This window comes from Myodes glareolus, chromosome 4, assembly GCF_982192425.1.
Source record: "Myodes glareolus chromosome 4, mMyoGla1.1, whole genome shotgun sequence".
Classification (NCBI taxonomy): Eukaryota; Metazoa; Chordata; class Mammalia; order Rodentia; family Cricetidae; genus Myodes; species Myodes glareolus.
In genome coordinates this window covers 47,905,915-47,919,305 of record NC_142029.1, presented here as the reverse complement: position 1 = coordinate 47,919,305, position 13,391 = coordinate 47,905,915, and positions in this window count along the sequence as shown.

Here is a 13,391-nt window from a genome sequence, read left to right as displayed (position 1 = left end):
AGAGAGAGAGAGAGAGAGAGAGAGAGAGAGAGAGAGAGAGAGAGAGAGAGAATCCCTCTTCTGGTTTTCTGCTTTACCATAGGCCAGGTTGGAGCTAGGGTCCCCAGGCTGAATACCACACTGCCCACTAACACTCTGTAAAGCTTGCTCAGCAGCACCAGACTGTACCTACTTTTTGGGTTCCACAGTAGGGCACACAGCCCAAGCTGTTTTAACAGAGGCCAGATTGAACCCCTGCACTGGGCTCCATATTCTTCACTTTGGAAAAAGTCTTAGGTTTCACCAGATACCATGCTGGTCCTAGCAACACAGGAAATACACTGTTGTCAAGGACCAGCCAAGGTAGAGGCACGGGGATTTAAAAATATATTAAAGATTATGAAGACATGAATGAAAATAATAAAATGGAGTAACATGTAGAATAGTATTGAGAGGGAATTCCAGGGAGTACTGAAATTTCACCCGTATTTAATTTTCAACTGCTTAAAATACACCTGATCACAAAAGGTAGGAGTAAGACAAAAGACTATATTAACATGATACAAAGAAATGAACATACAAATGGAATGTTGCGGGCTACATGCTAGAACAAAACAAGTTGTGTTCACACATTAGACCAAAACATTTTGTAGGCTAACCACACCCAGGGTAGAATACCCAGTTGCCTTTACAACTGGATCTTAGTTGGATCCTTAGACTCTTATTTGAGGTAGGAACAATCACTTCTCAATTCCTGGAGTACAAGGTTTGGCTATTAGCCACACATGTTGACAATAACTTTAAGAGAACAGGACTGTCTGATCTGCATCTAGGTGGGAACTTTGAAGTAGAAGCACAATAAATCCACAGACTGCCCACTGCCCACCACCCACAAAATTTCTTTAAGCCTGCCCAATAACCCCAGACTGTACAAACATACACACACACACACACACACACACACACACACACACACACACACACCAGGCTCCATATCCTGGTCTATAACTTTGGAAAAAGACTTCTGCTTTACCAGACCATATGTGGGATCTTCAGACTCCAGTTATAACAATTTTACTGGAATACCATGAGGTCAGATCTAGGGACCATCCTAGCCCCAAAATTCTAGGTGGGATTCTCGACTATAACTGGATACTTGCTAGTCCCCAGAACCATTAGCTATTTCAGTCAGCAGGTAAGAAAGGAAAAAGAAATCAAGCAATAAACTACCCATCCAACAAAGACAAGCACCATAATCAATACCTAGACCTATAATCATTCCAAATCTGGATGCCTAAACACCAGTGTAAGAACACAATCAATAACAAAAAGGGCAATATGGCAGCACTAGAGTCCAACTGTCCTACATGAACAATCCAACACAGCTGAAACACAAGAAAATGACCTTAAGATGACTTTATGAAGATGGTAGAGGTCCTTAAAGAGGATATAGAAGAAACTACTTTAAGAAATTGTGGAAAAGACAAACAAGAATTGCAATAAGTCTGTAAATCTTTAGAAGAAAGCCAAAAAAAGCTCCCAAACAAACAAATGAAGGAAATTGTTCAAGATCTGAAAATGAACACAGAAGCAACGAAAAAAACACAAATAGAATCATGCTGTAAATGAAAAATCTGGCTAAGAGAATGGGAACTGCAGATGTGAGCATCAAAAACAGAATACAAGAGATGGCAAGTAGAATATTATGTGTTTAAGACACACTAAAGAAAATAGATTCATCAGTCAAAGAAAATGTTAAATCTAAAATGTTCCTAACACAAAACATCCAGGAAATCTTGAACACTATGTAGAGACCAAACATAAAAATAATTAGGAATAAAACTAAGTGAAGAAACCCAGCTCCAAAACCCAGAACATATATTTCACAAATCATAGAGGAAAATTTTCCCAATCAAGAAGAGGACATGCTTATAAAGGTACCAGAAACTTACAGAACACCAAATAGATTGCATTAGAGAAGAAAATCCTTACCACATAATAATCAAAACACTAAATATGCAGAACAAAGAACAAATATTAGAAGCAGTAAGGGAAAAGTATCAAGTAACATATAAATGTTGACCTATGAGTATCACCCCAGACTTCTCAAAAGAGACCTTGGTGCTGAGGAGCACCTTCTGCTCCTTCAGTCAATAGCCGCTGAAATACCAGCCCACTGTGGCATGGTATATTTCTCTTTACAAAAGAGCGGCTAGCCTCGGCTCGCCCTCTTTGTTCCAGTGCTTGGTTCTGGCTCCTGCTCCAGCGACTAGACTCCTTTACTGACGGTTGATGTTTTGTAAGTTTTAACCCCCCAAAAATAAATACCCCTTTAAATCCTAACTGGTGTGGGATTGTTTTCACGCATTGCCTTGGCATCCAGAGGTTTCTGGACTAATGTCTTGCACACTCCTCAGAGAACATATGAATACTAACATAGACTTCTATACCCACAAAAATGGTCTATCAATATTGATGAAGAAAACAAGATTTTTCAAGACAAAGTCAAATTTAAACAATATCTACCTATAAAGTCCTACCACAGGTGTGTGTTGGAGCCCACAAAACTATACAATGAATGCTCAGCTAACAGACAAATAGACAGATCACTGGGGAGTGTATATGTACACATCCACATGGATAGCCCATTTTGCAGAGCTGTGAAAACACTTGTCTTTTGGAAAAGTCACTGTCATTTCTGTGGTAACCTTGTGAAGCCATGATTCTTCCCTTTGAAATGGGATTTGATCCCAAAGCACCTCAGCCGTATGACTTCTGTAAGGGCAAGGGAATGGCGTTGTTCCATTCCCCCACACCATGAGGAATTGAAGGAATTGCATTCACTCTTTGCACTAACAGTCACATTTACATAGAGTCAATTCCACAGAATTACCTGCTAATAGACCACATCGAAATTTCTCTAAGAGACAGGCACTGAGCAGGAAGGCAACATGCTCCACCTTTGCTAACAAACCAATCTAGGTGTCCTCAAAGCTAGTTATCACAAAAGAGATTAGATGAGGATAATGGGAAAATATAGGATTCAGAGATGTTTAGTAACCTTATCTAATGGTTTGGAATGTGATGTGGAAGAATTGTCTGGCAAAGGGACTGGAGTCCCTTTGTTCCAAAAGCCGGCCTGCAGCAAGCCAAGACTGCAGGCAGGGGCACCTCTGACCAGCGAGGGGCTCTGTTCCTGTGGAGGGGTAAGTGTATTGTTCCTGACCGCCACACAAGGCCGGTTAGGGAACACACAATACTCCCGCCACCCTTATCTCCCTGACTACTCCAAAGGGGCAGCTTCCCCAGCTAATCCCTCTCTCCTGCAACGCCATCCCAGCTTTCTGCCTGGAACCCATACCCTCCCCTCTCCTTTTTTCGGGGCTTAAATTCCTCCATCTCAGCCGGGGTGGGCACCGCGGGCCAGGTTGGGCGGTGAGTGCAAAGGGACTGGAGTCCCTTTGTTCCAAAAGCCGGCCTGCAGCAAGCCAAGACTGCAGGCAGGGGCACCTCTGACCAGCGAGGGGCTCTGTTCCTGTGGAGGGGTAAGTGTATTGTTCCTGACCGCCACACAAGGCCGGTTAGGGAACACACAATACTCCCGCCACCCTTATCTCCCTGACTACTCCAAAGGGGCAGCTTCCCCAGCTAATCCCTCTCTCCTGCAACGCCATCCCAGCTTTCTGCCTGGAACCCATACCCTCCCCTCTCCTTTTTTCGGGGCTTAAATTCCTCCATCTCAGCCGGGGTGGGCACCGCGGGCCAGGTTGGGCGGTGAGTGCAAAGGGACGGAAATCCCTTTGTTCTAAAGCCTGCCTGCAGCAACCTAAGGCTGCAGGCAAAGTGATTCCTGGATAGCAAGGGGCATTAATCCAGTAGCAAAAGACCCAGCGGAGGGAAGAGCCATTGGAGAGCATCTGAAGGAAGAGATGGGCAGGCGCCAAGGCAAGAATTCCTCCAACAATCTGAAAAACAACACGAAAACACCAGATCCCAGCGATCCTATGACAGAAGGACTTGAACACCCTATACCGGAAGAAGTGGAAAACAGTGTCATTATAAAAGCAATAGAGTCTCTTAAACAGGGTATGAATAACTCACTTAAAGAAATAGAAGAGAAATATAACAAAAAGATGGAAGAAATGAGTAAAGAAATGGAAGACAAATATAACAAAAAGTTTGAAGAAATAAGTAAATTCGTAAATGATACCCTGGGAAACGGAGAAAAAACAATCAAACAGGTAATGGAATCAGTTCAAGAATTGAAAACTGAAATGGAGGCAGTGAAGAAAACACAAACCGAGGACCGGCTGGATATGGAAAATCTAGGTAAACAAACAGAGACTTCAGGAACAAGCATAACCAATAGAATACAAGAGATAGAAGAACGAATCTCAGATTATGAAGACACCATAGAAAAAATAAATGCCCTGACCAAAGAAAACAGCAAATCCAACAAATTCTCATCACAAAACATTCAGGAAATATGGGACATAATAAAAAAACCAAATCTAAGAATAATAGGAGTAGAAGAAGGAGAAGAATTACAGACCAAAGGTCCAGAAAATATATTCAACAAAATTATAGAAGAAAACTTTCCCATCCTAAAGAGTGATATTCCTATGAAGGTGCAAGAAGCATACAGAACACCGAATAGACTGGATCAGAAAAAAACATCCCCTCGCCATATAATAATCAAAACACAAAGCATTCAGATTAAAGAAAGGATATTAAGAGCTGCAAAGGAAAAAGGTCAAGTAACCTATAAAGGTAAACCTATCAGACTTACACCAGACTTCTCTATAGAAACCATGAAAGCCAGAAGGTCCTGGATAGAGGTACTGCAGAAACTAAGGGACCATGGATGCAAGCCCAGATTAATATACCCAGCCAAGCTTTCATTCACTATCAACAGAGAAAACAAAATATTCCAGGATAAAAACAAATTTAAACAATACGTAACTACTATTCCAGCCTTACAGAGAATATTAGAAGGAAAATTACATCCCAAGGAATCCAACATTGCCAACACTGACTACAATAACTCAGACATCTAGCGACCCTTCACTAGCACAACCCAAAGAAGGAAAACACATACACTCTACTACCTAAAAAAAAAAAAAAATGACTCGAGTCAACAACCACTGGTCATTAATATCTCTTAATATCAATGGACTCAATTCACCTATAAAGAGGCACAGACTTAGAGATTGGATACAAAAACAGGATCCAACATTCTGCTGTTTACAAGAAACACACCTCAACCACAAAGACAGACACCTACTCAGAGTAAAGGGTTGGGAAAAGGTTTTCCAAGCAAATGGACCTAAGAAACAAGCGGGTGTGGCCATTCTAATATCTAACAAAATCGACTTCAAACTAAAATCAATCAGAAGAGATGGAGATGGACATTTCATACTCATAACAGGAACAACTCATCAGGAAGAAGTCTCAATCCTGAATATCTATGCCCCTAATATAAAGGCACCCACTTATGTAAAACAAACTCTTCTAGAACTCAAGGCAGTCATCAAACCACACACGCTAATAGTAGGAGACTTCAACACTCCTCTCTCACCAATGGACAGGTCAATCAGACAGAAACCTAACAGAGAATTAAGAGATTTATTGGAGGTATTGAATCAAATGGACTTAACAGACATCTATAGAACACTCCACCCAAATAGGAAAGAATATACCTTCTTCTCTGCAGTTCATGGAACCTTCTCGAAGATTGACCACATACTCGGTAACAAAGCAAACTTCCACAGATACAAAAAAATATTAGTAACCACATGTGTCTTGTCAGATCACCATGGATTAAAATTAGAATTCAACAACAATGCTAACCCCAGGAAGTCAACAAACTCATGGAAGTTGAACAGTCAACTACTAAATCACCCCTGGGTCAAGGACGAAATTAAGAAAGAAATTAAAGACTTCCTTGAATTTAATGAAAACAAAGACACAACATACTCAAACCTATGGGACACTATGAAAGCAGTGCTAAGAGGAAAGTTCATAGCAATAGGTGCCCAAATAAAGAAAACGGAGAAAGCACACATTGGAGACCTAACAGCACACTTGAAAGCTCTAGAAAAAAAAGAAGCTGATTCACCCAGGAGGAGTAGAAGACTGGAAATAATCAAACTGAGGGCTGAAATCAACAAAATAGAAACAGAGAAAACAATCCAAAGAATCAATGAATCAAAAAGCTGGTTCTTGGAGAAAATCAACAAGATTGACAAACCCCTATCCAAACTAATCAAACGGCAGAGAGAGAACGTGCAAATTAATAGGATCAGAAATGAAAAGGGGGACATAACCACAGACACAGAGGAAATTCAGAGAATCATTAGATCTTACTACAAAAGTTTATATGCCACAAAGTTGGAAAATGTAAAAGAAATGGACATTTTTTTAGATAAGTACCATATACCAAAGTTGAACCAAGAACAGGTGAACAATCTAAATAGACCTGTTAGTTGCGAAGAATTAGAAGCTGTTATCAAAAATCTCCCTACCAAAAAAAGCCCAGGACCAGATGGTTTCAATGCAGAATTCTACCAGAACTTCCAGAAAGAGCTAATACCTATACTCCTTGACGTATTCCACAATATAGAAACAGAAGAGTCATTGCCTAACTCCTTTTATGAAGCTACAGTTACTCTAATACCAAAACCACACAAAGACACAACCAAGAAAGAGAATTACAGGCCAATCTCACTCATGAACATTGACGCGAAAATTCTCAATAAAATACTGGCAAACCGTATCCAAGAGCACATTAGAAAAATTATCCATTATGATCAAGTCGGCTTCATTCCAGAGATGCAGGGCTGGTTCAACATTCGCAAATCTATCAATGTAATCCATCATATAAATAAACTGAAAGAAAAAAACCATATGATCATCTCACTAGATGCTGAAAAAGCATTTGACAAAATTCAACACCCATTTATGATAAAGGTGTTGGAGAGACTGGGGATACAAGGATCATACCTAAATATAATAAAAGCAATATACAGCAAGCCGACAGCTAACATCAAACTGAATGGAGAGAAACTCAAAGCCTTTCCACTAAAATCAGGAACGCGACAAGGCTGTCCACTCTCTCCATACCTCTTCAATATAGTGCTTGAAGTTCTAGCAATAGCAATAAGACAACATAAGGAGATCAAGGGGATTCGTATTGGAAAGGATGAAGTCAAACTTTCGTTATTTGCTGACGATATGATAGTTTACATAAGTGACCCCAAAAACTCTACCAAAGAACTCCTACAGCTGATAAACACCTTTAGTAACGTGGCAGGATACAAGATCAACTCCAAAAAATCAGTGGCCTTCCTATACACAAAGGATAAAGAAGCAGAGAGGGAAATCAGAGAAACATCACCTTTCATGATAGCCACAAATAGCATAAAATATCTTGGGGTTACTCTAACCAAGGAAGTGAAAGACCTATTTGACAAAAACTTTAAGTCTTTGAAGAAAGAAATTGAGGAGGATACCAGAAAATGGAAAGACCTCCCCTGCTCTTGGATTGGGAGAATCAACATAGTAAAAATGGCAATTCTACCAAAAGCAATCTATAGATTCAATGCAATCCCCATCAAAATCCCATCAAACTTCTTCACAGACCTTGAGAGAACAATAATCAAGTTTATATGGCAAAACAAAAAACCCAGGATAGCCAAAACAATCTTATACAATAAAGGAACTTCAGGAGGCATTACCATCCCTGACTTCAAACTCTATTATAGAGCTACAGTATTGAAAACAGCTTGGTATTGGCATAAGAACAGAGAAATCGACCTTTGGAATCGAATAGAAGACCCGGATATTAACCCACAAACCTATGAGCACCTAATTTTTGACAAGGGAGCTAAAGGTATACAATGGAAGAAGGAAAGCATCTTTAACAAATGGTGCTGGCATAACTGGATGTCAACCTGTAAAAAAATGAAAGTAGATCCATATCTATCACCATGCACAAAAATCAAGTCCAAATGGATTAAAGACATCAACATTAATCCGTCCACTTTGAACCTGATAGAAGAGAAAGTGGGAAGTAGTCTACAAGATATAGGCACAGGAGCCCTCTTCCTAAGTAGGACCCCAGCAGCACAGACAATAAGAGAAACAATGAATAAATGGGATCTACTGAAACTGAGAAGCTTCTGTAAAGCAAAGGACACTGTCAGTAAGACAAAAAGGCTGCCTTCTGACTGGGAGAAGATCTTCACCAACCCCTCATCAGACAAAGGTCTGATCTCCAGAATATACAAAGAACTCAAGAAACTAGGCACTAAAACTCTAATTAACCCAATTAAAAAATGGGGTACTGATCTGAACAGAGAATTCACAACAGATGAACTTCGAATGGCCAGAAGACACTTAAGGTCATGCTCAACCTCCTTAGCGATCAGGGAAATGCAAATCAAAACCACTTTGAGATACCATCTTACACCTGTCAGAATAGCTAAAGTTAAAAACACCAATGATAGCCTATGCTGGAGGGGATGTGGAATGAGGGGAACACTCATCCATTGTTGGTGGGAATGCAAACTTGTGCAGCCACTGTGGAAATCAGTGTGGCGGTTTCTCAGGAAACTGGGAGTCAACCTCCCTCAGGACCCAGCAATTCCTCTCTTGGGAATATACCCTAGAGATGCCCAAACATACTACAAAAGCGTTTGTTCAACTATGTTCATAGCAGCACTATTTGTAATAGCCAGAACCTGGAAACAGCCTAGGTGCCCCTCAATAGAAGAATGGTTAAAAAAGGTGTGGAACATATACACATTAGAGTTTTACTCAGCGGTAAAAAATAATGACATCTTGAATTTTGCATGCAAATGGATGGACATAGAAAACGCTTTACTGAGTGAGGTAAGCCAGACCCAAAAAGAGGAACACGGTATGTATTCACTCATAAGTGGATTCTAACCATAATTAAAGGTCTTTGAGCCTATTATTCGTGATCCTAGAGAAGCTAAATAAGAAGACGAACCTGATGAAGATTATTTTCCTATCCGCCAGGAGGTAGGAAATAGTCAAGAGTCCCAGGTAACCTTGGGTGCATGGGGGGGGGTGGTGGGAGGGTTGTTGGAAGGGGAGAGGGTTAGAGAGAAGGGAGTAGGGGAGGAATGGAGAAAGCTCGGGTGACCGGGATGGGGGGAAGGGAGGAAGGATGAATGTGGGATCAGGGAAGAATATATTTCAACTAAGGGAGTCATATTAGAGTTTACAGGAAACTTGATTATATATGGGATCCCAGGTCCAAGGAGAGATCCCCAGATTGTTCTCTGGACAGAGGAGGAGGTGCCTGAACCGGCCTTGGCCCGTGACCATACTGATGAATATTTTGCTTATCACCATAGATCCCTCACCTGGCATTGGATGACGATACAGATGGAGGCCCGCGTTGGAGCACCGAACTGAGCCCCCCAAGTTCCAAACGAGGAGCAAAAGGAGGAAGAAAATGACGAAGGACTGCGAGGGATACTATCACCCACTGATACAAGGGGTCGGATCTAATGAGAGTTTACCAAGGCCAGATGGACCGTGACTGAAGGAGCATGTGATCCAACCAGATTCTCTGAATGTGGCTGGATTTTCTGAATGTGGCGGGCCTGCAGTCTTTCCGAGAAGCCATTGACAATGACACTGGGACTGGTTTCCTCTACATATACTGGATTTTTGGGATCCAGTCTGTTTGGATGCTCACCTTCCTGGACCTGGAGTGAGGGGGGAGGAACTTGGACTTCCCACAGGGCAGGAGACCCTGACTTCCCTTGGGGACAAAGAGGGAGGAGGAGAGGGAGGGGGGGAGTGGGAGGGCGTTGGGAGGAGGGGCGTAAATGGAAACTTTTTATAATTTAATAAAATTACTAAAAGAAAAAAAAAAGAATTGTCTGTATTCTGTCAATCATATTTTAATAAAACGCTGATTGGCCAGGCAGGAAGTATAGGCGGGAAAACCAGACAGGAAGTAGAGGTGATGCAATGAGAACAGGAGAATTCTGGGAAGCAGGGAGGTTCCTCAGGCACTCCTGCGCAGACCACTGAAGAGGCAGCATGTAACTTGCCCAGCTGAGAAAGGTACGGAGCCATTATGGCTAACATAGATGAGATTAATGGGTTAATATATGTTATAAGAGTTAACACGAAGCCTGACCTAATGGGCCAATCAGTTTATAACCTTATGGAGTCCTGTGTGTGATTTTCCTTGGGTTATGCCGGTTGTGGGGTACTGGGTGGGACAGAAACCCCAACAAGCCGGCCCCTCATGTTACAGGAATGTCATATATTTACCCTTGAATGCTGACTCTTTCCTGGGTTGGGTCATCTGTTCTGGAGTAGTGCTATGTCAGGTTCTACTTGCCCCTTTTAATGATTTTGATATGCATATTATCATTGTCCTTGCCTATGGAATTTTCCAACTATGTCTGTAAAAACTAGAAACCTTGTTGAGACCAGCTCTTACCCTTACTCTTCTTATCATTGCTACTTCTATTTCTTCCCCTTACTATGCTTTTTTCTTCTCCTTATTCTCCTCCTTATGCTTCTTCTTATTCTTCTCCTCCACTCCTCCTTCATTTTGTTTATCCCCTTGAACAAAAAATAAAGAAGATGCAGAGGTAATATACTTGAATTAATTTTTTTTACCCTCAGATTCTCTCCTGTCACAGACATAAAATTCTGAACCCTGAACGTATACAGAGACTGGTACTTAAGGACCCCAATAGGTATGAAAAGAAAAGCTTCCAACCCTATGAAGTTATCTACTCCCACACAAAGACAGGCAATAGATAATCTCACACCAGCAAAACCAAAAGAATGGAAATATACAAACACAAACACAGAGACACACATACACTAACAACAACAAGAAGAAAACAACAGGAATAGACAATCATTGGTCATTAATATCCCTCAATATCACTGACTTAATTCATCAATAAAAAAGACACAGGCTAATGGAATAGATATGAAATGAGGATCGATCAAGTTGCTGCATATAAGAAACATGCATCAATACCAAAGATAGACATTACCTCAGTGTAAAGGTTTAGAAAATGATTTTTCAACCAAGTAGACCCAATAAGCAACTGGTATAGGTATCCAAATATCTAACAAATGAGACTTCCATCAAAATTTTTCAATAGAGATAAGAGCATTTTAAATTCATCAAAGGAAAAATTCACTGAGATGATGCCTTAATTGTGAATATCTATGCCCCAAATTCAAAGGTACCCATATCTATAATGGAAACATTATTAAAGCTTAAATCACATGTAGAATCCCACAAAAAAAATTGTGAGAGAATTTAACACCCCCTTTTCACCAATGGTAAGATCATCCAATCAGGAAGTACGTAGAGTAATGGAACTAACAGATATTACAACTCATATGGACCTAAAAGGTAGAACATTTCATCCAAATACAAAATAATATACCTTTTTCTAAGCACCATGTGCAACTTTCTACAAAATTGACCATATACTAAGTCATAAATCAAATCTCAAGAGTACAAAAATTTGAAACAAGTCCTTGTATCTTATTAGACTACCATGGATTAAAGCTGGATTTCAACAGTGGGAGTGCAAATTTCTACAGCCAATTTGGAAGTCGGTGTGGCTATTTCTAAGAAAACTCAGAATCAATCTACCCCAAGAAACAGCTATACCACGTGACAGTTGTGTAGCATGGTCTTCTTGCAGCATCCTCTCCCAGTAAGAGCAGTGGCTGTCTCTGATACTGTTACTGGCATTTGGGATCCTATTCCTCAAAGTGGTTTGTCTTTCCCAGCCTTAATACAAGGGGTACTTCTAAGTCTTACTGCAACTTGAAATGTTGATATGAGTCCGTGAAAAGCCATGGAGCTGCCAGGGAAGAAAGACACAAGCCACCAGCCAGAACCTTGCTTATAGGCACAAGCCTCATGGAAAAATATAAAATAATAGAAATGGGAGACTCAAAAATATAAGAGCAAGCTAGAATTACATTTAAGTTATTGGCCAAGCAGTGACTTAATTAATACAGTTTCTGTGTGATTATTTCATGGCTGAGCAGCCAGGAGCAAACAAGCAGTCTCATATGACAGATTGGCACACCAACATGGGTGCCACATAAATTATGAGAAATATTAAAAAGGAATTTAAAGAAATTTTTATCCATATAAAATTATGGATAAATTTTTGTCCACATAAAAATGTGAGAAATCTTATAAAGGAATTCTAGACACAAAAGAGCAAAGTTAAGTATGACTTTTGGTAACAACAACTTTTTTTTTTTAGATGGGCTCCTGGTGAGCAGTGATGCCGCAGATGCTTTAGGAGAGTGTCTGAAAAACTGTGGCTTCTTTATAAACTGTGGTGTCCTGGTTCACCAGCACAAACAGCTCTGACTCTATTGGGAAGACTGGCTACAAAGCATTTAAATGGGGTTTGTGAGCAGAGTGCTACAACTTCCTTAATGGCAACATATACCTGCTGTGTGCCTGAAAATGGGGCTGTGAGTACGGCTCGTGCTAAACAGACCTCCACCCAACCATGTTGGACTGGGCAGAACCAAAAGGCAAAGCAGCCTTAGTCCTAGTCATGCCATGGCTTAGCATTTTAAGAAGCGCTCCTGTATAGAAAAGAACTTCAGATACACAATAGAACAGATTCAGACATAAAAGACCTCTAAACAAGGTGCAGTGTGTTTAAAAAGTATACCTAGGCTTGGACGAGAGAACAAAAAGAGTAAAGATACAGTAAATGTAATAAAAAGAAAGAATACAGAAAGTCATAGATTAAAGGAGTAAAGATAATAAAATAAATATTAAACTTGTAGAAAAAGTAATAGAGTAAATAATAAGCCACATAAAGATGAAATATACAAAGACAGTGTGAATTATGTGTATTATTCTGTTTTCTTTGAATTTCTTTACTGTGAAGGAGTTAAATACAGAGAGTCATTTCATTTTATGGGCTGCTAAGTTAAAGCAGCACAGATATTTTGAAAGTATCATGACTTCAGAATTTGGGTCTAAGAATTTGTTGCTTTGGAAAAGAGATTCTTTTCTTTCCAGAGGATGAGAACCTGTGGATTAATTCTAGACTAATGTGGTTTGATGCACCAAGATCCCCCAAAATGTTACCATGAGCATCCCCCAAAATATTTTGCTCAACAAAAAGCATGAAACAATTTGGAAACAACTCTACCCATATTCCCAAATATTGTCTATAAATATTTGTTTACATTGAAAGGTAGATATGCTATAAAGATTTGTGTTGGTATGGATCTTAATTTATTGAATCAAATTTAAAACCAGTTTGTTACATGTATAATTCTGCTCTTGCCTAAGGCATTGTTTATGCATCTCATTAAAAATGTAATGTATAATTAAGAAATATAAGTTA